This window comes from Elgaria multicarinata, chromosome 7 (genome assembly GCF_023053635.1).
Source record: "Elgaria multicarinata webbii isolate HBS135686 ecotype San Diego chromosome 7, rElgMul1.1.pri, whole genome shotgun sequence".
NCBI lineage: Eukaryota > Metazoa > Chordata > Lepidosauria > Squamata > Anguidae > Elgaria > Elgaria multicarinata.
The window spans coordinates 75260468-75285399 of NC_086177.1; the positions used below are offsets into that span (position 1 = coordinate 75260468).

Below are 24932 nucleotides of genomic sequence, written 5' to 3' on the forward strand. Positions count from 1 at the left end.
CAAACGTACTGCATTGTTGAATGACAAGCACATGGACATACCAGCATTCCCACAAACATCTGGCCTACATGAATCTCAGCTTGCCTGCTGATCATTTGGCCAACACCCTTTCAAGTTTAAGAATCACCTTGCCTATAAAGCGTAAGAGGCATACCTGACGAACATGTGATTTATAGCAATCAATCTTTTGGGATACTAATATGTCATGCACTGCCATTTCAAAAAAAATCTTACACTCAAGTCATTCTTAGAACTTAAGGTAAGAATGTAGGGGGTACAGCATCATGGTGGCAGGTTCTATCCCCCAATTTTGTGCATAAATAAAAAGGAGCATTGAGAGCCTCTGCAAGTACATGCAGAAGGCTCTATTTACATTATCAGACATGTACCAACCCCCAGCTTCTATTTGGACCCCAATTTGGCACTTTGGAAAATAGTCCGATTTGGCTTGGAACTTGTCTACAAGAGCAATTTATTTAGCATGACTATATGAAAAGGAGGACAGGGCTCCTGTATCTTTAACAGTTGCATAGAAAAGGGAATTTCAGCAGGTGTCATTTCTATATATGGAGAACCTGGTGAAATTCCCTTTTCATCACAACAGTTAAAGCTGCAGGAACTATACTAGAGTGACCAGATTTAAAGGAGGGCAGGGCACCTGCAGCTTTAACTGTTGTGATGAAGAGGGAATTTCACCAGGTGCTGCATGCGTACAAATGACAACTGCTGAAATTCCCTTTTCAATACAACTGTTAAAGATACAGGAGCCCTGTCCTCCTTTTCATATGGTCACCCTAAATTTATTACATGCTTGTGATAGGTCACTTTATTTATTTATTTATTTATTTATTTATTTATTTATTACATTTATATACTGCCCCACAGCCGAAGCTCTCTGGGCGGTTTACAACAACTTATGGACATTAGTGGGTTCTTTTCATGACATCATCAACCTCCAATGCCTCTCCTGCCATTTTCAAGCGGGAATCCACCATTTTATTTTATTTTAAAAATGCCCATAAATCAAAATCACGTAATAAAGCAGTGCCGTCTGCTGGAGGTATAAATGAAACATTTGAAAAGGAAACGGCAAAAACAAAGTGGGGAGCACATGTATTGTGTTAATCATTAAACCCATGAAGACTCCAGAAGACAAAGTCCCAGTAAGGCTGTGGGTTTTTTGCTAAATGTGGAAACTGATGGATTGATTTGGAGTTCATCTGGTTCAACTTGATACCAAATCCGAGTCAATGTTTGGACATTCTTGTCTATAAAAAAATGAGTATAACCTTCCCCCCTCCATCTTTGTAAGAAGCACTGAATTAGGGTCCAAGTCAAGTAATTGGTGCACACCTTTATTTATCTATTATTTTCACTAATATCTGTGCTTTTGTGTGCATTTTTTGGTTGGAGGACTCCACTGCGAAATTTGGAGACGTGTGAATTTCAAAGGTTAATTGAGTTTTGGTTCACATATTGGTTCAAAAGGGAGAAATTAGGCAGGTTCACATTAAAATGCCAGCCATGCAAAGTGTTCCTCCATCCCTATTTGCACAGTGTTCCTCCATCTCCTGGAGATGCCAACCTGTATAGAGATAAATGTACGTTGATACAGGTAGGCTTCCCAAATGCAGACATCCATACACCTCGTGTGGCTGTAGGCACAGGGCTGGGTGGATCTGTGCATCCTCAGGAATAGACCAGAGCCACAGCCTACTGCCCCTTAAATAGTGTGGACCTATTTCACATGTATAATGCATAAAGTCCGTCAGGGCACAATGCTATGGATGTTGAGACAGCATTCCCCATGCTGACTGGGGAATGCTGAGAGTCCTAGGACTTTTTTCTGTCTAAACATCCATAGCATTGCACAGATAGACGTGAAACATCTCAACTTCACCTTCCCAAAGCCTTCCCAGGAGCCCCATGTGATTTCAAGCTGCCAAAATTTAAAATTTGTGTGCTGTGATCATTTCAATATAGTTTTAAATATTCTTGGCAGGTCTGACGATTAAAATGAAGGGACATAATAAATATGTTAAAACAGCATGGAAGAGGGAAAGCATCACTAGTCAGATGTATACATTATAATGTATGTTAAATAATCCTGGGCTGATCAGGATAGTTCACAAGCAAAAGATGGGCCCACGGGCAGGCGGGGTGGGGAAAAGCACCAAGTCCTCATTAGACTTCTCCAATTTGCATCAATGCAAAATGCTACCATTCCAACTCAGAACTATTTTAAACCTGTTAATGTAAATGATTACACAGTTGGAAGGGCAAAAGGAAGCAAATCCAATGAACATATGCATTTGCTTGATCAAAAGTACAACAGGTGCATTGTGCAATACAAATAGGACATGGATACGTTATCCGTGCATTCATTTGGTTTTTCCTCCCATCTAGTTGCAGTAACAACATTTTAAGACTACATAAACATAGATTAGCAGTGCAATCCCATATTTGTCTACTCAGAAGTAAGTATCATTGGATCTCAGGGAAATAAGCCTAGAATTGAAGCCTTCAGCTTTCAGAATGGGGGAGAAATGTCTGAATATTAAAATCCCAGCCCTGCCACCTAATATGGATAGTGACATCTCTTTTTAAACCAGGGGTGAGGACTTCAGGCCTCAGGGCCAAATCTGGCTGGCCTGCAGTCCCAATTTTGCCCTCAAGGATTCCTCAGATAGCCACTCCCCCTTTCCCTGGTCCCATCCCCTTCCCCCTGCCCACAATTGGTTCGGTAGTTTCTCGGGGTTTGTGCAGTTCCTCCCTCCACCCACTCCCATTCTAAATGATTCAAATGCCTCTCCTAAGGCTTAGTTATGGGTGGTAAGTGCTTTAAGCCAAAAACATGCAGGTATTTTTGGTATTTTGCCCCCGACCCTTTTACCGTTGGACATGCCCACCATTGGATTGTGACCTTTGAAAGCTTCTCTGAAATGAGATTCGGGCCCCAGGCTGAAAGAGGTTCAACATTCCTGCGGTTGTGAGAGTTCTCGCTCCAGTTATGGTTCTTGTGGAGTCTTGGGGGTGGGGGGATGTTGACATAATAAATTGTAAGGTTGTACAAAACTTTCACCTCTTAATACAAAACAGTGTTTGAGACAGAGGTGGCTTATTCACAACAAAAGAGAATACTTAAGCACCTTGAAATTCTCTGGGTCATTTTTCAAACATTATTATTATTATTATTATTATTATTATTATTATTATTATTATTAACATTTATATACCGCCCCATAGCCAAAGCTCTTTCGGCAGTTTACAGAGATTAAAAAGATTAGATTAAAAAGACTGAACATTAAAAATCAATATACAAAATTTAAAAACAAAAGCATAAAAACAGCTAACATTTAAAAACAATTTTTAAACACTCAGTCAGGCCAAAGCTTGTTTTGGAGTCAGTTAAGACTCAACATATGCTGTGAAATGCCTGGGAGAAAAGGAAAGTCTTAACCTGGCACCGAAAAGATAATAATGTTGGTGCCGGGCAGCATAATAATAATAATAATAATAATAATAATAATAATAATAATAATAATAATAATAATATAATTTCTTACCTGCCTTTAAAAACAGATTGTTTTCTTTCCCATGTATGAACTGTTACTGAAGATTTATTTAAATGAACGTATATTTTAAAGATGTATATTAAAATATCAAATTGGGCAAAGAACAATCCCTGATAACAGGAGCAGGGAACTTTCTGGATGGGGGCAAATGACACTCCCTGCCACATCAGGGTGTAGCCACATCCCTCATATCATCCAGTACCTGCCAAAAATAATCCCAAATTCTTTTTTCTTTTCTTTTTTTCCAAAGCTGTATAACTTTATTCTTGGCGGAATACAAGCACTTTCATTGATACTCAAGGATGCTTTTGCTGTTACAAAGGAAACTTCCCATAGATAAAGAAAGGAAAACATTTCATCTTATATTGATTCATAAATACAAATAATAACAAAAAAGAATTATAAACATAATTAAACTCATACCAGTTAAATACTAATTAAATTGCCCCTAACAATAAATAAAGTCCTGCTGAATCCTGAACTTTATTGTTCTAATATAAAATAGACTCCATTTTTCTATCCCAAATTCATTATGAGCTGTACATTTTATATTATCATATCCTGTTTTATGATTGTGTAAGGATAAATTCAAGGAGGTTGTTCACATGATGCATTGTGCAAGTCCTTTTGCTACCTGTAAATGTGGATTTCTAAAACACAACAGTATTCTATGTCAGGAATGACATATTCTGGCCACAGTGACCTCGGCAACCCTCATATTTGCCTTGTGAACTGGCCCCAAAGTGTACACATTTGAAACTGGCAATGTTCATGAAAATATAAATCATACTGGGTGAGTGAATATACACATTAGTTCAGGCTCTTCAGATATTGGTGAGAATATGGGCACCTGAAATAGATGTTTATCTCTATATAACATTTACTATAATGCCCTCTTTTTATACAATATTATTTTCTTATATGGCACATAACATCCCAACAGAGGTCTAATATAACTGCAGAGAGATCTGTGGTTATGGTAAGTAATGTTAAGAAAGGAAGCTGCTCTTGACTTTTAACAATGCCCAGTGGAATCTACTGAGCCCATGAGAGCCACACATTCAAGAAGATTACATTGGATGCAATTATATCAGAAGGGGATAACCTAATAATAATGTATTAATATTTAACAATGTTTATTAGAATCAAACTACATTCATAGTGAGTAGCTTGCTTTCTTTCTTTGTTTCTCTTACAATCTGGGGGTCTTATTTTTATTGCAACCCCCATACACAAGCCCATAATTTTATTGATAACCACCACCACCACCCCTCCGGTGCAGCTATGGGACTTACTCGGAGGCTTACAGCCAACCAAAACAAAGCAGGAGGCATGCCCAAGGTGATCTTCACCTGTGAACTTCTCCTGCTCTGTATTTTCGCTAGATGGGCTTTTTCACCCATCTAGCTGAGGCATCGGGAATGGGGAGGGAAGGCAGCTGGGGAGGCCTGGGAATACGGCTGTCCCTTCCCCTCCTCGCCCTCCAGCACACTCCCTTTCCTTTCTCCCCAAGGTCACATTTTGTACAGCCAGAGCTGTGCCAGCTGTGAGGGAGAGAGGGTGGGAGCTAGTACTCTTGAGTCTGAGATGAAAGTGCTGTCTCTGACCTCAGATCCAGTAATCCAAACTATCCTATATCTAAGGGGCATAGGATTGCTCTCTTAGTTTGACTCTTGGTGTGTGAAAACATTCTGCAGAGCATTACCAACACAAAAATATCTCCTTTCTCAATCATTTTACCAAGACTCTAATTATAAAAGAAAATTTTAGGATCTATTCCCTAACAGATTTTCCAAACACTATTTTAACTGTGCAATCTGATGCCGGTTTACTCAGAACTAAGTGCCTTTGGATTCCATGGAGCTTAGTCCAAACTACACATTACTTTAAAAATGTAGCTAGCAGCCACATCTTTCTTTTCTTCTTATTCTAAAATAAGGACAAGGGGACCTGATCCAGATTGGATCACTCTTTTGTCCCCTGCTATGGTCCCAGTCCAGATCAATGGCCACACCTGGGTTTTTTATTGCAAAAAAGTGATCCATTAAAACAATCCATTACTTTCAGATTAGTGTGTATAGGACTGCAGCCTAAGTAAATGGTAAGTGTTTCTTCAGTTCTGCCTTTATATTATCTGGAATAGATTCCATAATTTTGCATATGTAGGCATTAATGACTAACAGTTATACTTTTGCTATTAGTGTCAAATTACAAGTACAGTGCCAAATTATATTATGGTGTTGGGAAATGAGCTACATAAACTACTGCTGTGCACAAATGGCCTTTTGAAAGAGCCCTGCCCTCTGTTGTATCTGGTCACTCTGATATAGCTGCTGCAGCTTTAACTGTTGCGATGAAGAGGGAAGTTCACCAGGTGCTGCATGCATATAAATGACACCTGCTGAAATTCCCCTTTCAATACAGCTGTTCAAGATAACAGGAGCCCTGTCCTCCTTTCCATGTGGACACCCTAACTTCAAGAAAGTCTAAGGAGGGCCCATTCAACTTCTCACCAGCTAGAATTCCCTACTCAACAATGTCCAGATCTGAACAAAGTCAGCTTGGGAAACTGAGATGTTCTTTATCATTTTATTGACTTTTGTCTATACAGTTCAAAGGGAGTTTTGCTATTTTGTGATCTCTAATTTATGCAGGAGATTTCTGTCCTTGCAGCACTTTCTACACATTCATCCAGTCCTGTCCTGGCTAAAAATCTAAAAACTTCAGAGACAGCTGCTGGAGCAGAACAAAGGAACCGGAATCAATTTCATTTTCTAAAAACAGCCCAAATCCTCAAGGTTGTGGTTCATTTGAAAACAGCATCTTGCCCATGACTTGTCCTTCCTGAAATGGACGGGTATTTTGCTTCCACTGATCTGCCACTCTCCTTCTTGATTCTCGTGTCCTGTCACCTTCTGTTAATAGAACTGGGAACTGAGAAGCAGCAGAAAACCACAAGGCCGATTCCAGCTAATTTACCAAACCATGGGCACAATGACTTTACCCAAAAAAAGAAAAGAAAAAGAGAATGCAGCTGTGACAGTGTGTGCAGATGAACACTGAGTCAAACTAGGGGTCACTGGAGGTGATGGGAGTTGTAGTCCAACACATCTGGAAGGACCCCAGTTGGAGAAGGCTGATGTATGGAATTATTTTGAGATGTGATGGAGTGGAAACAGGTCCATTTCTCCTTCCCTGTGTTCTCCAGACAGCACTGACATGATTGGGGGAGGTTGGCAAGCCCTGGTCAACATCATGCATCCTGTCCTAACAGTGGAACTCACAGCAGTCAGAAAATACATGTGCTTCTGTTCATTTCTCCTTCCTGAAATTAGCTGTGAAAAGGTTGTCAGGGCTGAAAAAGACTCTTTTGAGTTACCAGCTGAGAAAGTGATAGGTGATTTCCTGAGCCTAGATTTCGCCCATAAGGTACCAACTGCCTACTCCAGGGATGTAGATGTGATCTTCTCAAGCCTGTATCTCAAGTTTTCCACATTCTGAAAAGGCATCAAAAAGGGCTTCCCAAGGGCCAGGAGCCTTGAGAGGCATGAGTAACCAGGGCCTCATCTACACCTACTGCATTTCGCAAGGGAGGAGGGGTCGTTTTGAGTTTTCCTGGATCTGCAATCACCACTCATGGGGCACGCACGAGGGAAGTTTCCCTGCAACTAAAGGATAGCTATTGTGGGAGAATGTGTGCCCCATAATGGTGGTTCCAAATGTGTATTGGCAGAAGTGGGAGGGCCTAGGCAGATAGGTATGGGGCATGGACATTTTTTTTAATAACTCCTGAGAAATGTGCACCTGCGCAGATGTGTAGCAACACAAGGGGGGATAGATACTGTGTCAAAAATGTGTTGCTGCGCAGAGATGTATTTGTTTTTTTAAAAAAAACACTTGACACTGAAACATGCCAATGCTCCTACACACGCCCCTCACACTGGGTTGGTGTTCACCGAGCCAGGAGCTCATGCCGAACAGCAACAGCTTTGTGAAGGGGGGCTCACACCAGCTGCAGACTTTGGGATTTAGCAAGAGAGCCAAGAAAACCGCTACAAAACCAATCAGCAACATTTCTGAATAACTGAGTGGTGGATCCGAGATCACAGCAGGATCAGCTGTGCGTCATGTACCCTGGTAGGGATGACTTCGATATTATCCTGGAATAAACGGATGGTGTAGACATGGCCCAGGATCTTGCAACATTCACCTCTCTCTTTGGTCTGATGATGCCTCTTCTTAAATTCCTGCACTGGCTTCCAGTCTGCTCCCACATCCAACAGGACATCCTGGTCCTCCCCCTTCCCCTCTCTCCACTGATACACCCCTGCCCACAATCTTTGTTCCCCCACCTCCGCCACCCTCCACCATCTGAAGAACTCCTACTCTCTCAAAAGACTCTGCCCTTTCTTCCTTGGTGCCCCATATGCTTGGGACTGCTTCCCAGAAAACCTGTGCGAGGCCTCCTCCTGCCTGGAAATCCATCTTTTCCATTAAGACTTTGGCAAGACCCCCTCACTCCCATGCCCTGATGTAGCTCAGCCTGTAACTAAGCCTGAGCACATGCAACTCAAACAATCACATATTGCTTCCATATTTACCCCTGCCTTGATTTCCTTCCCCTTTTAGATCGTAAGCTCATTAGGGCAGGGGCCTGCACACTTGTACCCTGTAAAGTGCCATCATGCTGATGTAATAATAGCAATTAGTAATAGACATGTTATTCCTATGTGATAGTGTATGTTCTAAAAGATCTGAGGGGAATCCGCACGTAGTTCTCAGGGCGCTTCCATCCGCCCCCAGTGCACCCCGAAAACGAGCGTGTAACTTGCCTGTAAAAGAGCCGGGGAAGAAGCGTACAGGCAAGTTACACGCTCGTTTTCGGGGTGCACTGGGGGCGGATGGAAGCACCCTGAGAACTACGTGCGGATTCCCCAGGCAAATGTACAATTCAGTAACCAACTTCACCTAGTTCAATCAACATTCAAAAGTATAAACAATTGAGATTAGGGGATGTTTCATTACATTCGATTAAATGTAATAACCTCTTAAATGTTAGCAAACAGGCTTTCTGCCTCACATCTCATCTCTTTATGGCCTTGCACATCAAACTAATGTACTTTATTGGATGTGTCAGCTCCATACAGTTAATATAGTCTGACATTACAATTCAGCAGGTGTCTACAAATAACTTTTTGTGTCTACAAAGACTTTTAATACAATTTCATGCAAGTAATGTGAGATATTACCACTGAAAATTATGAGGGTAAAATCCCACATCACAAGAATTGGCCCAACCATTAGACCAGCAAAGAAAACCCTGCTTTGTGCTCCACTGTTGTTAGAAGTTCAGCTAGCAGATATGAGAGGCAGAACGTTTTCTGTAGTAGCTCAGAGATTATGGAACACTGTCCCAAGGGAGGTAATGCCTGGCTGTATCTTTGTTTGCCTTTTGAAGGGCAGCTCTTACCCATTTCTGCAGGCTTTTGATTATCATCAGCATTCTTCTCTGTTGATGCTGGTTTGTTTCTGGTTTTGATCTCATGATGATGTTAACAGGTTGGATGTCGATTTAGTCAGACTTTGAGTAGACCCATCAAAATAAAAGGGACTTAGGTTTATTGGTACTTATTAAGTTTACCAATGACTAACTCCAGTTCCATTTATTTCAATGGGTCTACTCTAAATATGACTAAATCTGAATCCAATCCAGTACATTTTAGATTTCATAAGATGGTGGTTGTAACTGCTTCATTTTATATTGGACTAGCTGATATGCCCAGCGTTGCTCGGGCCTGTGAATAATATTTATAACATTTATTTGATATATAATACATTTCTATGCAACTTATTCATCTTTAGGTTAGTTGTTGTTTTTAGTTTGGGTGAGTTAGTAAATTGTTTTGTTAGAATAAATGAGAAATTATGTTAATAAGAACTGTATTTTAAATTAGAGCCTCGTGATAAACTACATTTTTTGTTTTACCTGAAAAGCCTATGCCTCCCATCATGCCTTGGCTGGAGAAACCGTCTAAACTTCAAAAACAATCAGGCCACACAACACCCTTTCTACCAGCTAAAAATGATGCAAACCTAAAAGTATGTTTTCAAAATATACCTGGCATTGCTCAGACATCTGAATAACATATAGTAAGAAAGCGGATCCACCATCTTAAGGTAGCAGGCTGGTGCTAGGCCTGTAACTCTCTAACTGTAGAGTTAACCTTTATTTATTTATTTATTTATTGCACTTATATACCGCTTCAATAGCCAGGGCTCTCTGGGCGGTTTACCTTTAAGCAAATTAAACTCATTTTTACACACACACCCTCTCTCTTACGCTCACGACAACCCTGCAAGGTAGGCCTGTGAGGTAACTTTAAAACAAATTAAATTAGTTTCTTTTTCTCTCTCTCTCTCACACACCCTCAATGCCAGCCCAGGGCCATCTTGAAGTTGTCGTCATGATTTTCCTTGTCCCCACAGAAAACAAAAATGACAACTCCCAGCATGCTTTATGCTCAAAGTTGCAACCGCTTGCCCTTCTGTTCCCAATGGGGCCTAGTAACTGAGGCAGCCCACCCAGGCACTCTCCCTTCAGGCCCAGGATGGCAAGCCACTTCCAGATGATGGCTGCCACATCTTCCCTCCCACCCAAGGCTATTGAAGCAGAAGAGTGAATGGGGGAATGACAGACAGCTAAGGTTAGAGTTAGTGGCAGTTGGGGAAGGTCAGTTAGTGGGGGCCAAGTTAGGACTGAGAGATAGTGATGCCAGTACTACACCTCCCAGCATGCCTTTGGAGGCCCTCAGGTGCCCATGTCCTCTGAGAGGCGCTTTCCTCCTCTCTTGGTGATGCTGCTTCTTGACAGAGCATCGAGGAGTAGCATCACCAAAGAGGGGAGGTAAGCAGCTGTCAGTGGATGCGCACAACTCTGGCCAAGCCCTGCTGGGACTGCCTCAGCTCACACTTCTCACCCACGAAGTGCTCCCTGAAGAGCCTGTACTGAAGGGCCAGGACTGCGCCAGGCAGTTGCCCCCTTCGTCAAGCCTGTTTCTGGACATGCACAGAGTGCTTCCCTTTCCTCCCTCCCTCCCTCTTAAGGGTGAAGGCTGCCCATGTGCTTCCCTCAGTTTCTGAGAAAACCAGGACGGGGTGTCTTTGAGCATATCCAGAGTTCAGCCCCTCAAAGACATGCTGTTGTACCTAGTTATGATTTTAAAACCACACATGGCAGGTGGGAGGAGGCACCGCAAATGGATGCAGCCCATTTATGTGGGTTGTTTCCTTTTAAGTGGAATTGGGTTCAGTGCTTGAGACTGAGCTTAGGAATCACAATGGCCCCCAAAGGCGAGTAAGTCTGGCCTCCCACCCAAGGCATACTGGGAATTGTAGGTGCAAACCAAGTTTTGTTTTGTTTTATTCTTTAAAAATACTTAAACACCCAAAATTTATGTTTTTAGTTTTTTTCTGATCCCTGTACACAAAGACACCTCTGGATTGAGGTGGGGGAACAACACTAAATACAATCTAATACATAAAATTAGTTAAAAGAGCATATAAAACCAATACAATATTAAAATAACAATCACAGCATCTTAACGGTCTTTACGGCTGTCTTAAACTCAGAGAGAGCATTAAGGTGATGAATCTCCTGCTGCAGGCCATTCCACAGTCTGGGGGCAGCAGAAGAAAAGGACCTCTGGGGGGGGGATCTACACTACTGCTTTTAAAGTGCTTTAAAGCACTTTGAAAACGTTTTGAAAACTGTATATGCAGTGTGTCCTGGGCCCCAACAGTTGTCAAAACTGTTATAAAGCGTTTTAAAGCGCTTTAAAGCAGAAGTGTAGATCCCCCCCTGGATAACAGTTGCCAGCCTAGTTGTGGCTGACTGGTGTAAACCCTTCCCAGAGGACCTGAGTGTGTGGGGCGGATTGTATGGGAGAAGGCAATCCCACAGGTAAATAGATAGAGATGGCAGAATACAACTACACTGAAAACGATAGCAATAATACTTTTCATTAGAAGGTGTTCCTAAATAATTGTTTGATTTGAGCAATCCCTCACCTTCCAATGGGGCAAGAGTAAACTACTGTTGACTTGATTAATAACGCTTTTAACAAGGCATTTGAAGAAACTTCTTAAAGATGAGAACTGTTGGGCTGGAACTGATTGCTTGAGAGGGCTCTTCTTCACTGGAGGAATTTAAGCAGAAGCCCATAATGTCAGAGATGCTTTGTTGCAGATCCTGCATTAAACAGAAGGTTGAATTAGTTGACTTCCAAGGTTCCCTCCAGCTCTATGATTGCGTAATTCATTTCATTTTAATGATACCAAGAGGATTGCTCTACAATGATTTTTTGTGTGTTGACGCCTCTGAATACAGAGGATACTAAAGTTTTGAGAAAGTATCTTGAAGAAAGCTATTTCCTCAACAAAACAAATGTCATGATTCCAAGCCGTCCCACTGGGATGTGAAGTTTTATTCGACAAATAAATATTTTTATTATTATTTTGAATAAAGCTTTGAGGATTACACGGCAGACTTCTTCATTGTCTGCATCTTGGCAGGAGGGCTTGAATTATAACAACAACAACAACCCAGAGGCTTTTTGTTGTTGTTAAAGGCCATTCCTTTTTAGTAACTAGTGAATTAAAATGGGAGACGAGAGATGAAATATGTAAGTGGAGTATACATAATAAATTGCAATGATATTAAACACTGATGGAAAGGCCAAAAGAATAAAGCCTAAAACTGTTTACTGTGTTACCAGAAGCAAGTTGGCAAACACATGTTGTTTTGCACCTGTCTCTGGTATGCACACCTTTGCAACCCATGCTGAGACTGTTGGGCCTATAAAAGGTATCATAACCTGCTGTGCACCTCACAGCTTACTTTGGACAGTCTCACATTGTTAGTGATCTACTTGAGAGATGCAGATCATGTTTCGGTGCCCATCAGTGAAGAGTTTCTGCAGTCTGCAGAATGTTTGGAAGCCTAGAGGCAGTCCAACTATATTTTGCATGCATTGGATGGATATGTGCTCCCTGAATAATGGTAGCAATCCATGGCCGCAGTTTTTTATGCACACTGTGTTTCATATCATGCATACAAGGGCATGTGTGAATAGCATGATTCTACTAAATTCTTCTGGAAATACATTGATTTAACACATTACTGAAAGGAGAAGCCACAGGAAAATCAATTGGACTTATACCTAAGTTGATATATTTAGGACTAAGCTGTAAGTGAAATACTGGCGATGTGCACTTATGTGTGCAGGTATAGAAGGACAGTTAGAAAACAGCATATCTGAATTTACAAGTGTTGTCTGTAGACCACAATCATGAGTGTAAATATGTATGTCATGATTTTAATTTATTTAAGTGGGATGTGACTGTCTTTTGTCTTGATGTGTTCTAAGCAGACATGCCTAGAATTATAAGAATTAACACCTAGTAATATTCATATTTACATGGAAGGTACTTTCATTAAATTCAATAGGGATTGTTGCTGACAAAGAGAAGTAACTGGTGTGTACGTTTGAATTGTGTCCTGAAATGTGTGTGACTCACAAACCGCTGCTGCTTAATTTCTAAAATGAACGGTGATGTGATTAAAAGTTGTTCTATAATTCAGGGCTGTCCCAATATATTATACTGCTTGAGGGAAAGAACAAGATGGCATCCCTTCCCATTTCTTGTACAAAAGCTGACTGGACTCACAGATTAATCTTTCTTCAGTGCTGATGATGGGACAGTATCCACAGCACCCAAAGACAGCAAACTAACTCTGGAGTGTGCAGAGCAGGCCAGTGGCTCACATGTCTCTCTTCCAACACTTTACTGCCACCTCCAAGCATCTGCCGCCTAAGGTAACTACTTCACTCCCTAATGGTAAGGACAGCTCTGCTGAAATTCATAGTCTTTCACCTAAGGAATCTTTCTTCCCTGGATCTTGACTCTTGAATTAAGTCTCCTGGGAGCTGCTGGTAATTTAACAGATTTCTTTACAAAGTTATATACAGCAGCCTGGCATTCTAACACGGAGATTCTAACACAGGCCTTAGCAAGATTTCTTCTAAACTAAAGTTTTAGATGGAGGCTGGGCTATCCTTAAGGGGATAGTGCACAATTCACTGCAGCTGACTACAACACACTTCCCATCTCATATTGGGGCAGAGTGGGTGGGGAGTTATGATTGTTTAAAGATAAGAGAAAGCCACTCTGCACATTGTCAAAACCACTCTAATTCTTTCTCATGTCCCTTGCTAATGGAAACAAAAATTTAGCGGTCACTGTAGGATTGCCACAGTAAAGCAAGATAGTTCTATGTTTTCCAGTTACATATGGGATTTTTTTTTAAAAAAAAATATTTTATTTTATTTTTTTAAAATTGACACACAGACACACAATTTTTAAAAATCCAGCAGCACATTGTAAGAAATACTGATAACATAAACAATTCTACAAAGCAAACATAAACAATACAGCCACAAATGGAAAACAGACACTCTGAAAGGAAAACCTACAGTCCTGGGTATGTGTGGAGGCCTGTTGATCCCTAAATGGTGATGTAAAGACATTGCACACATGCTCAGAAGCCGTCTCTCCCTCTTTAGTACTTTATACAGCTCAGGACTGGCTTAAAGAGAAAGAGAGAAACTCCTTCTGGGGTTCAGAACTTTTGACTGTTTCAAAACTAGCCTGCCTCTCAAGTTTTGAAAATTAGATACTGGGAGTGTGCACACCCACCCACACACACCCTGTAACACAACCCCCCACACCCACAAACAAGAGCTTCCATCAAGCTTTCCTCTCGTTTTGTGTACCTTGTATTGGTGTACTTTAAAGAAGAGGGGGTCGTGAACCCCCCCCCCCCGAGAGCTTTGGTTATTGGGCGGTATAAAAATGTAATAAATAAATAAATAAATAAATGCAAGTGCCTTAAAAGGGGGGATGGGTATGGATGTTGGCCTTGATACCTTGGAGGGGAACAGAGCGGGCTCCTGTGTGATTGGAGGGGGGGGGGGGTGATGTTGCCTGCGTGAAGATTGTGTTTGTGAGCGCGCGTGTGCGTCCGTGTCCGCGCGTTCCACGCTGTGCGGAAACGGCTGCTGTTCGATTTACACAGCGCATCCCCCCCCCCCGCAGCTACAGAAAGAGAGAGAGAGAGAGAGAGAGCCTCGCCGCCACCACCAGCAGCACCCAAATCACATGCAAGCGAAGGGAGATTACGGCGGCGCTGTAGGGACGGTTCCTCGGCTCCTTCATTCTGCTATCCTCGAGCGCTCGCGGCGCTGACTGCCTCGCCTCCCCCAACCTCCTCCTCCTCCTCCATCCCCGAGGAGATGGTGATTCGGAATCGGGAATCCGGAGCAGGAGGGGAGGGGGGAGTCATCGACGAGGGGCGAGAGGCGAGCGGGGGGAACACACACGGAGAGGCGCGCGCAACCCAAACAAACCTCGCTCGCCTCCACCGCCGCCGTTTGTCAATAGAGCACTTGCAAAGGGAACCTGAGCCTGGCGAGCCCTGCAAGACGGCAGGGGGATTCCGGAGCCTTTGTGCTTTCCCCTAGGCTGTGTTTATGCTGAGCGTGGTCGATCGGAGTAAGGTAAGTCGAGCAGGGTGGGAGGTGGGCGGTAGGAGGCGTTGTTATGCTCCTGCCTGATTGTGGAGACTCTGAAAAGAACGAAAGAAAAAGAACCGTGAATCATCCTCGCTCCTCTGATTCTCTCTCTTCTTTTTCTTCTTTTTTTTTGCGCCGCGGAGAGTTGCAAATGAGGTGGTGAAACTGACAGATGGCACCAAGTGGACTCTTTGAAGTGCAGGGAGACGCCTCGAAATATGATTTATAAAGCAAGGGGGCGTGGGGGGGTCTTCCTCCCTCTCCCCCTCCGCTCTATTGTTTAATACGCCGAAAAGTGGTGCGGGGAGGGGTGGGGGGAGAGGCTGTTTCCATGCACGGAACTGCTTTTATGAATAGCCACATGCCACCTGAAAGACTGCCTGCCTTGGATGGATTAGGGTGATTCCTAATGAAACCGGTGCACTTGAACAAACTGTGACATGCAGGTTTATGGGGCTTTTCTGAGCTTTCGAAAACAAAGGATGGGGATCCCTCCTAACTAGCCCAGAATTCTGTTACAAGCATTTGCACTTTTTTCCACCTATGGATTTGATTAGAGTAACCTGCTGATACAAAATGCTTGAATCAAACATACATTGGTTTGCATCCAGACTTAGCCGTACTTAGAGCAGACCCATTGAAATCGATAGGACTTCAGTCACAACTAACTTAAGTCCCATTGACTTCCATGAGTCCATTCTAATGATATCTAAGTCAGGATCCAACCTATTGACTTTGATTTTTCTTCCTCACCCCTTTTAAGGCAAGGTGCATCCTTGTTCTTAAAGAACTCTAGAGAAGCGATCATTTGCAAAGTCGTAAATGTGCATTCGAGTGTTAGGTATTTTCACACAGAGATAGTGAGATATACTGTTTGTTGTGGTGTTGATGTTTCTAAGTAATGTGCAACATGCTCACTTTGATACCTGTACAACTTTTATATAAACATATCCAAGTTGTCAATCAGATTGATATATTTAAAGGCCAGGGACAAGTAAATTCTTGTGTACAGATTATGTACGTACTGTCTATATTTATAGTACCACTTGGACTTCATTCAAATTGAGTTACATAATGATTAAGGTAAAAATAAGCACTGTATTTACAGTTTCTTGGACGTTTAAATTGCCACCCAAATTCTACCTTCCGCATCAGTGCTAAAATGAATGAAGAATGGTCCTCATTTGTTCCCCCACATCTTTAAAGGAAGTTATCTTCTAACATTGTCAAGGAACAGTAGTGTCACTTAGCAGATGAACAGCCATCAAGTCCTTACCACTAAGAGAAAAAGATTTCAGTCAATAATCCTATCCTGTAATGCTGAAAAGCTTCCAGGGTCGGTTTAAAAGGAGGAGAATAGCAGCAAAGCCAGGCAGACCTGCCGGGGACTCATGGGAGCTTTGGCTTCTAAAACAGGCAGACTTTGTCCAAGTTTCTCAGGCTCCTTCAGGCTGCAGCTGATGTTCATGTACGGCAGTGAGAGAGGGCTGCCCAAAACTTTTGCTCAAATCATGGCCCACATTTGTGCCTTCCAGAGCTAGTTTGATGATCGCTAACTTAAGCAAAATCAGACCACGCTGCCAACTAATGGTGCTTGTAAGGTTGGGGTGATTCTAGCTTGGGGAATCTCGTAATGATTTTAATCAGAACAGTGAGATGCAGCCCCAAAATTATTTTACTTTACCATTTCTCTCCCATTTGCTAGCTTTCGAACTCCACCATATATTTCCAGCGGCCTTGTTAAATTTTTTGAAATACACCCATCTTCCCCTATTCAATGGCCATTATTATCATATCAGTCTGATAATCACTAAAAGGTGTTGTCATCCACAGAAGGAAGGACATGATGCTATATAGGATGTTTGTACTTGGAAGCAGCTTCCCATTAGCTTCAGCATATTAAACATCTTTTGGCTTGACAGTGCATTCAAGATGCCTGAGCATGCACTTATTTATGTTTGCACTGTTTTTGCAAGTGTAATTGACATCTTGCAGCTTGGCATTCAAAAGTGTGGAGGGGAAAGTAGATTTAAAAGTACCTCTTAGTTCCGGAACGCTTGTAACTATGCTAAAGAGTTTCTGTTGCCCAGTCCGCTACTTAATTTTCAGTATTCTCAGTTTTTGGTTGGCATGCATTCTTCCCTGGAGCAATAACATTTCGCAAACTTTTGAGCCAGGAGCGCTTCAATATTCTGCTTTTTGTCTTCCTCATCCAAATGCTTTAAAGATGACTGCACATTTCACAGTTTAAAATGAAGCCATAACATAGGAGAGAGGTTATTGTTTCCCCAAAATAAGGAAGTCTTTTAAATGTTACAGAGTCCAGTTCAGATACCTCTAGAGGCAAGATTGATGGTGGTGGTGGTGGTGGTGTATTCATTAAACCGGATGCATGGAGGAAGAGATCTTTGGGATAGGGAACCTAACATTTAAACTTCTTAATAGTGATACTCATTTCAGTAGGCATGACACTTGCATGCTCTTGTTTTCTTGCTTTTGCTCTCTCACACATACAAATGTGTGTGAGAGTTTCCAATATATATACACAAGCCCTTTTATAAGTGAAGACATTCTTGTTTTATTTATGTATTACTAACATTTACTATATACCACCTAATTTGATAAAAAGCCCTCAAGGCAGTGCACAACAATTTAAAACAAAGCATTAAACCAATAAGAACATTAAAAACAACTATATCATTTAAAAGGCTATTTATTTATTTATTGCATTTTTATACTGCCCAATAGCCGAAGCTCCCTGGGTGGTTCACAAAAATTAAAAACACTCAAAGTATAAAACAAACAGTATAACATATGATATAAAATACAATATAAAAGCACAACCAGGCTAGATTAAAGAGATGCGTCTTCACACCTTTTCTGATAGCCCAGATATTGGAGGAGAAGGCCCTTTCACACAAACAGACCTCTTACAGGTACAGGTGCCCTCAAAGGGGCCTCTCCTGCAGATCTTAATACCTGGGCAGTCTCATAATGAGACCTGCAGTCTCATAGCCAGGCCTAAGCGATTTGGGGCTTTAAAGGTTAAAACCAACACCTTGAATTGAGCCCGGAAAGCATCTGGCAACCAGTGCATGTCTTTTAAGGTGAGTGTAATATGGTCCTGATATCATGCACCAGTCAGTAGCCTAGCTGCCGCATAAGAACATAAGAAATGCCATGCTGGATCAGACCAAGGGTCCATCTAGTCCAGCACTCTGTTTGCACAGTGGCCAACCAGCCATCGGCCAAGGATGAACAAGCAGGACATGGTGCAACAGCACCCTCCCGCCCATGTTCCCTAGCAACTGGTGCACACAGGCTTATTGCCTCGCATACTGGAGTTAGCACACAATTAAGCATGATGTACCAATTGTAGCTTTCAGATGCTCTTCAAAGGTAACCCCATGTAGAACACATGTAAAGAAAAGTCTAAACAAGTTGTAAACAAGGCATGGTTCTAAGTACTGGATGCTACTTTATTTTCAAATGGGATGCTTGTGTCTCTGATGTTTTGATTTGAAATCTAATTTAAAAGGCCAGACCTGAATCCTTCAAGTCAAAAGGGGCTTTGCCCTTGACTTTAAAGGTGACAGAATTGAAAATGATCAGCTGGTTCAGAAAGCCACCTGGAAATATTGCTGGTGATCTCAAAAGAAAATGGATTGACTGCATGCAACACCTACAGCTACAGTGCTTAGAAACTTCAGTCAGACAGATCCATCAATAACACTTCAATAATGGATTGCTATCATCCCTTGTTCTCCCATTTGTCTTTGGCATTATAGGAGAAAATAAATATTGTTTCTTTATGGCCAGCGACCTTTTTCCTTCTAGTATGTGCTTGGCATAGGGATGGAATGCCTGTTGCATTTGATGCTAAAATTGTGGAAAGCACTTTAGTTTGCCTGTTGCAGTACGCTGCATAAAAGCAGTGTCTGTTTTGTAGCTATCTGTATAAAAGTAGATAACTACATAGTACACATATCTATTATATTGTATGTGGTCTATATGTGGCCTTAGAACTCTGTAAGATACACGGGGTCACATAGGGTCACTGTTTGGAGAACTTAAAAACAATGGGGACAAAGATTCATCACTATATGTGTGTGAATAAATCTATAGATATTAAAGTGAGTTGCCAAAAAAGAAAAAAAAAAACACCTTCTGCCATTAAAAGCTTTAAAATTCTACCACTTTTTAAAATGACACCTATTTAGGTAATAATGTAAAACATAGCATCCATGATCTACCGAAATATATAGTTGCATAATATTTCAAAGTGATCTCATAAAAAATTGCCACAAGTACAGCAAGTTTAAAAGTGCTGTAAATGGTCACATTTATGCTTTTTTACTCCAAGCTATGGCTTGGCAGAACATTATTTCAAATTTTGTTGGAAACTACTGGTTTACTTTATTCAGGTTTGTCAAGGAGATGTGCCTTTCATTGGTTTGGTGAAGTTCTGAGTTCAAATGTTATTAAAGTTTTTCTCCCCCATGAAAACCTGTGGCAGCAACTGCTGGCAAAACTATGTTGGGCATGATCAGTTTCATTGGAAGCTAGAATGCTGCCAATACTCCAGGGTTTTTAAGAGAAATTCCAGTGTTCCTGTCGACATTCTGAGAGTGGGTGTGGCATAGCAGGAAACTGTCAACTGAGGTAAGAGTGAGGTAATTTTGAAGGCTGAGTGAATAAATCACACTGTTAAAGAGGGAATAGGGATGGAAAAGAAAGGGGTATGCTGGAATCCTGAACATAGAGGGACATATAGACCCTGTTCTGGTGACATGAAGCCACAGTGATTAAGCATTTTGAACTTAACTTTACAGCTTAGCATGTTGTGTGTGGACTGAGTGTGTCGTGTGAACAATTCCTAACCATGGTGGCTACTAGAGTAACCATATGGAAAGGAGGACAGGGCTCCTGTATCTTTAACAGTTGTATAGAAAAGGGACTTTCACCAGGTGTCATTTGTATGCATGCAGCACCTGGTGAAATTCCCTCTTCATCAAAACAGTCATACTAGAATGACCAAATACAAAAGAGGGCAAAACATATGGTTACCCTAGTTGCTACATAAGTACGGTTTAAACACGCTCACTAACCATTTGCTGCAAAAGGGTTTGTGGCCTAACCATGGCTTAATGTGTCATCTGAAAAGGCCCATATATTCATTTAAACACATGTATCCAGATAATGGCAGGTGTAGGGCGCATGATTGTTTCAGAATCATTCCGTATCTTGAAAATACTGCAGGGCTCTTTTATGAGTATTGTTCCAGTGCTAATGCTTGTCTGTGGTAAAGTGCACGATACAAACTCTGGTGAATGAAGAGTTTGTAATTCTAGGCGGGGCCATCTGCCTCTTAAAGGCAGTGTAGGAAGAACCCCTTGTTGTGGTTGACTGTCACTGTTAAGGTTTATGTATTTTATATTTATTGTTGTTCCCCACCTCAATCCAAACGCAGAGGCAGGTAAGAAATAAATTGATGATGATGGCTGAAGAGAGGGAGGAGAGAGAAAAGGAAACTAAAGTCTTGATGGCTCTTTCTACACCTGCCTTTTTCCCTGGGATCATCCAAATGACGCACAGAGGATCCTGGGACCAGGCTGGGATAATCCCTCCATTTTCCAGGGATAACCAATACCTCAGTTATCCCAGTTTTACCCACAGTCCCGGGATGATCCTGAGGGCCGTGGGTGGTGTGGGTGCCTGTCCCAGCTTCTTCCCTCCTCCCTGTGGGTAGCGGGGGTCAGCAGACAGAAGGAACTGGGCCGGGGGAAGTCCAGGGACATCGAGGGGGCTTCTTTTGTTGTTGTTGTTTTTCATTGGAGCTCAAGTGCAGTCCAGCTCCTGTTTTATTTTTTAAAAAAAATTCAGGTGTGATGGGCGTGACGTCCCTCTTCCCTTCCGGGATGTCGGCTTCCATTTAGATGCCCAGGGATGATCCCAGAAGCAAATAAGTCCAGGATCATCCCCCCTAACTCCCCGAAGTCCCTTAGGTGTAGAAAGGGCCAATGTCAGCCATGCTTAGAAGTAAGTCCTATGCTGTGGAAATAGGGAATAGAGACTGGAACTGCAGCTGTTATAAACTATAACCCTATGCAGGTTACTCAGAAATAAGCCCTACTGATAGGGCTGGGAAAGTTTCCAAGTCCACCTCCAATCCCATATTTTCTTCCTCAGATGTAAGTTGGATTTCATTTAATGGCACTACTAGTAAGTCAGAATAGAATTGCAGCCTTTGTTTAGAATGTGCCATCCCCATATTATAAATTGAAGTGGGGAGATCCAATAAACAACTCTGCATCCTCCCTTTTTATTAGAATTCAACACAAAGAAGCCTTTTGGATATATCAAAATATGTTTGGTTATTCCTAATAAAAGTATTACCCTTTTGATTCATTCTAATAAGCAAACATGGTTACCTACATGCATAGTTTGTTTGAGGTGTACACCTAAAAAAATAAGTGCACGTTGAAATGAAATAATGATTACCATTAGTTAAGTATTTAAAACTCCATATATCATATAGGCTAACTTGCAAGAAAACAGATTTCAAATACCTTGGGAGGAAATTTCCTTTTCAGAAACCAAAGAAATTCTATCATTAAAAACCTGCCAGTTTAAGAGCAGAGTTAAAGCTACCTCATGCTGGTTCAAGTTCCACAAAGCCAGTAAAATGGAAGCTAAAGCTGATGCCTTAACTGTTGTGCCTCATGATAAGTAATGATGTTGTGCAATGTCACAAATTGCACTTGCTTACAACTTACCCTCCATGCACCTACACTTTTCCTTGATCTTTCATGCCCAAATCTAGATGGGGAAGATGGAGTGTCTGGGACCAGCAAAGGTGCCTATATTGTCCTGGTCCTGCAAGTTGTAAGCAAGCACAAGTTGTGCTATTGCACAACTTCATCACTGATCACAGGGCACGTCAGTTAAGGCATCAGCCTTAGCTTCCAATTGATGATTTTCATCAATGATGACTGTTGTGGAGTGATGATTTTCATCAAAGCTGTGGTGTGGAAGGAAAAAGTTAAGCTCCCCTCTCCCCATGCACCATGGTCCTGATCCAGATTGCCTGATCCTCTGTGACAGTTAGTCAACAACCAAAACAAGATACTTGAAATGCAATCCTATGCTGCCCCAAGAACAAGGCAGACATGGCTTCTGTTCTGCAAAGTCCAGACTAGGGATGCTGGCTAGAAATGATGGGAACTGCACATCTGAGAGCACCAAATTGGGGAAGGCTGACATATCTGACCCCGTTCCAAAAACTACAACTCCTCACCCAGTGTTTGCAATATTACCAGAATAAATAACAGCCCCCACCCCTTCTTTTGTTCATCAACACCTTTTGACATTTCGAGAAAGTGTGGGTGCTCTCACAAAATGGTTGCCCATTCATGAAATGGTACAAACACTCATTTCCCAGAAGGCAAGATGGGGAGACTAAAGAAAAAGTAACTTAATGAAGAACTGAAGTACAAGACAGAGGCGAGGGCAGGGTTTGTCTGAATTCCAAAACATTCTATTGGATCTAAATAAAGATGGTGCTGGAGAGCAGAAACTTCAGTTTGTTGCATGCCACACACACACACACACAGAGAGAGAGAGAGAGAGAGAGAGAGTTTAAAACAAACTTTTTTAAAAATATCTTAAAATAAAAATCAGAAGGGGCAGGGAACTGGTGGACGCCAAGAAGTGCAGATGTTGGACATCCCAGATATATGCCATGTTTGGAATTTCTCCTCTCCCTGCTTCCCAGCTCTAATCCCAGACTTCCTACAATTGAAAAGGAAAAAGAGTTAAGACACATTCCGGCCACCTCAGAAAGCAGTGCTGTACAGATTAGTTCTTCATGCATTTCACAAATAGTTGATGGCATTGACTGTGATGAAGATGTGGTGATGGCCGCTAGCTCAGATGGCAGCTAGCTTGGATGTTTAAGATTAGACACATTCATTGCAGATACGTCTATCAAGTGCTATTAGCCAAGGAGCCTCCATACTTCCAGCAATATACTGTACATCTGACTACCAGATGCGAGAGACAAACAATGTAGAAAAGTACAAACAATGGAGAAAGCTCCTTCATTTTCCAGCTAGAAACAGAATGCTAGATGAGTTTAACCTCAGTTTGACTCAGCAGGGGTCTTCTTACATTCTAATATAAGAAGCAAACTCACAATTACCACTGCTGTGTCCCACAAGTACTGAAAAACATTTTCTCTTTGTCCCAGGGCATGATCTAAGGGTAGATTATATAGCCCCCTTGCTGAAGCTAAGCAGGTCTGGATCTCGTAGTGCCTGGATGGGGGACCACCTGGGAACCCTTCTATATATCACTTTGTTCTCTGGTGGAAGAATGGTGGGATATATACTAAATAAATACATGTAGATATCTATCCCAATGAATTCACCACATTTATTCCTTCCCCCTCCCCCCAAAGAATATCCCTACATGGATCCCACCAGCTAATTTCTGCACTGATCCTTTGCAAATTCAAGTAATTCTTTCCCCAAATATTCCATATTCCTCCAAGACTCTTGGAACTTCATAATGGGTACACTGATTTAGGGATGGACAAATCTATCCATTTCGGTTTTTCATTTTTCCAATCTTGTATTTGGTTTGTCCCAAACGTTGAGATTTTTTAAAAGTTCATATGAAAATTCATAAACATTTTTGTGCACATCTCTCCAAATACGTGCATTTTCCTTATATATCCATTTTACAAGCAATTTTCCTAGTATACTGCATTTTTAACATTATTTTCAGTAAAATCTACCTTTTAAGTGCATTTTAATTTGAGAATTGCATTGCAAAATTCAGAGGAACTGAGTTTCAATGTGCACTGTGGTTCAAAAGTGTGAAATTAAGTAAGTTGGCATAAAATGTGAACTGAGGGCAGCTTTCATCTGTGTCATTCCATTAGCTTAAATGACTTTGCGCTAGGGGAAACTAGGTTCCAAACTATGAGCAAGACGAGAATCTAAAGTTGCATTTGCACAAGCTTGACTGTGCAAGCAGTTGTGCATTACATGTGTGCAACCCATTGTGCAACCATTTGCTCATAACTCTTGTGCAACTGGTTGCACCTTTCTGTTGTGCAATTAAAAGTTTCAGTGGAGCTATTTGAGTTTGTGGAATCACACTGATAGAAACTACCATGGACAAATTTCTTTCTCATCCTCTTTGATGACATGGCATTTCGCACAAACTGTAAACAGCCAAGCCTCACTGGCAAGTAGGGAGGGCATTTGGCTAACATTTGCCTTCTCAGAACCATGACGGATACTCTCTGGATACACCCACCAGGAATCCTAACACCACTGCTACAAGGCTGCAAGGAGCAAGGAAACTACTGGGGTAAATTTGGGAGAGGAAGCCCATCCCTCTAAGTGGGATACCTGAACACTTTTCACACACACACACACACACACACACACACACACAGACAGACACACTTTGAGCTATCTCAGTTTGCAGAGCACAAGGCTGACCCAGCCACTGGTCAGAGTAGGCAATGGCCTCGGGCAACTAATTTTGGGTGAGATGAAAAAGGCAGGAAACTGTTGGTCATTTTATTTATTTTGTTACTGTATTTTTACTTCCAAAAAGAGAGAGAGAGAGACAAGTGAGATTTTCTGACTTTGGTGTCAAAATAATTGGGTTGGCCTGGAGTAAATTATATCTTGGCTTGAGGGTGGGGTGGGGT

At 41.7% G+C, this 24932-nt stretch overlaps 1 protein-coding gene across 1 annotated transcript in view; it reads left to right on the forward strand.

Moving 5' to 3' along the window:
- The first annotated feature begins 15127 nt into the window (after positions 1-15127).
- Positions 15128-24932, forward strand: part of KCNB2 (potassium voltage-gated channel subfamily B member 2) — a 210972-nt gene continuing 201167 nt past the window's right edge. Inside the window, exon 1 of the mRNA XM_063130849.1 lies at positions 15128-15190. The gene's annotated coding sequence lies outside the window, so the exon portion shown is untranslated. The remainder of the gene's footprint in view (positions 15191-24932) is intronic.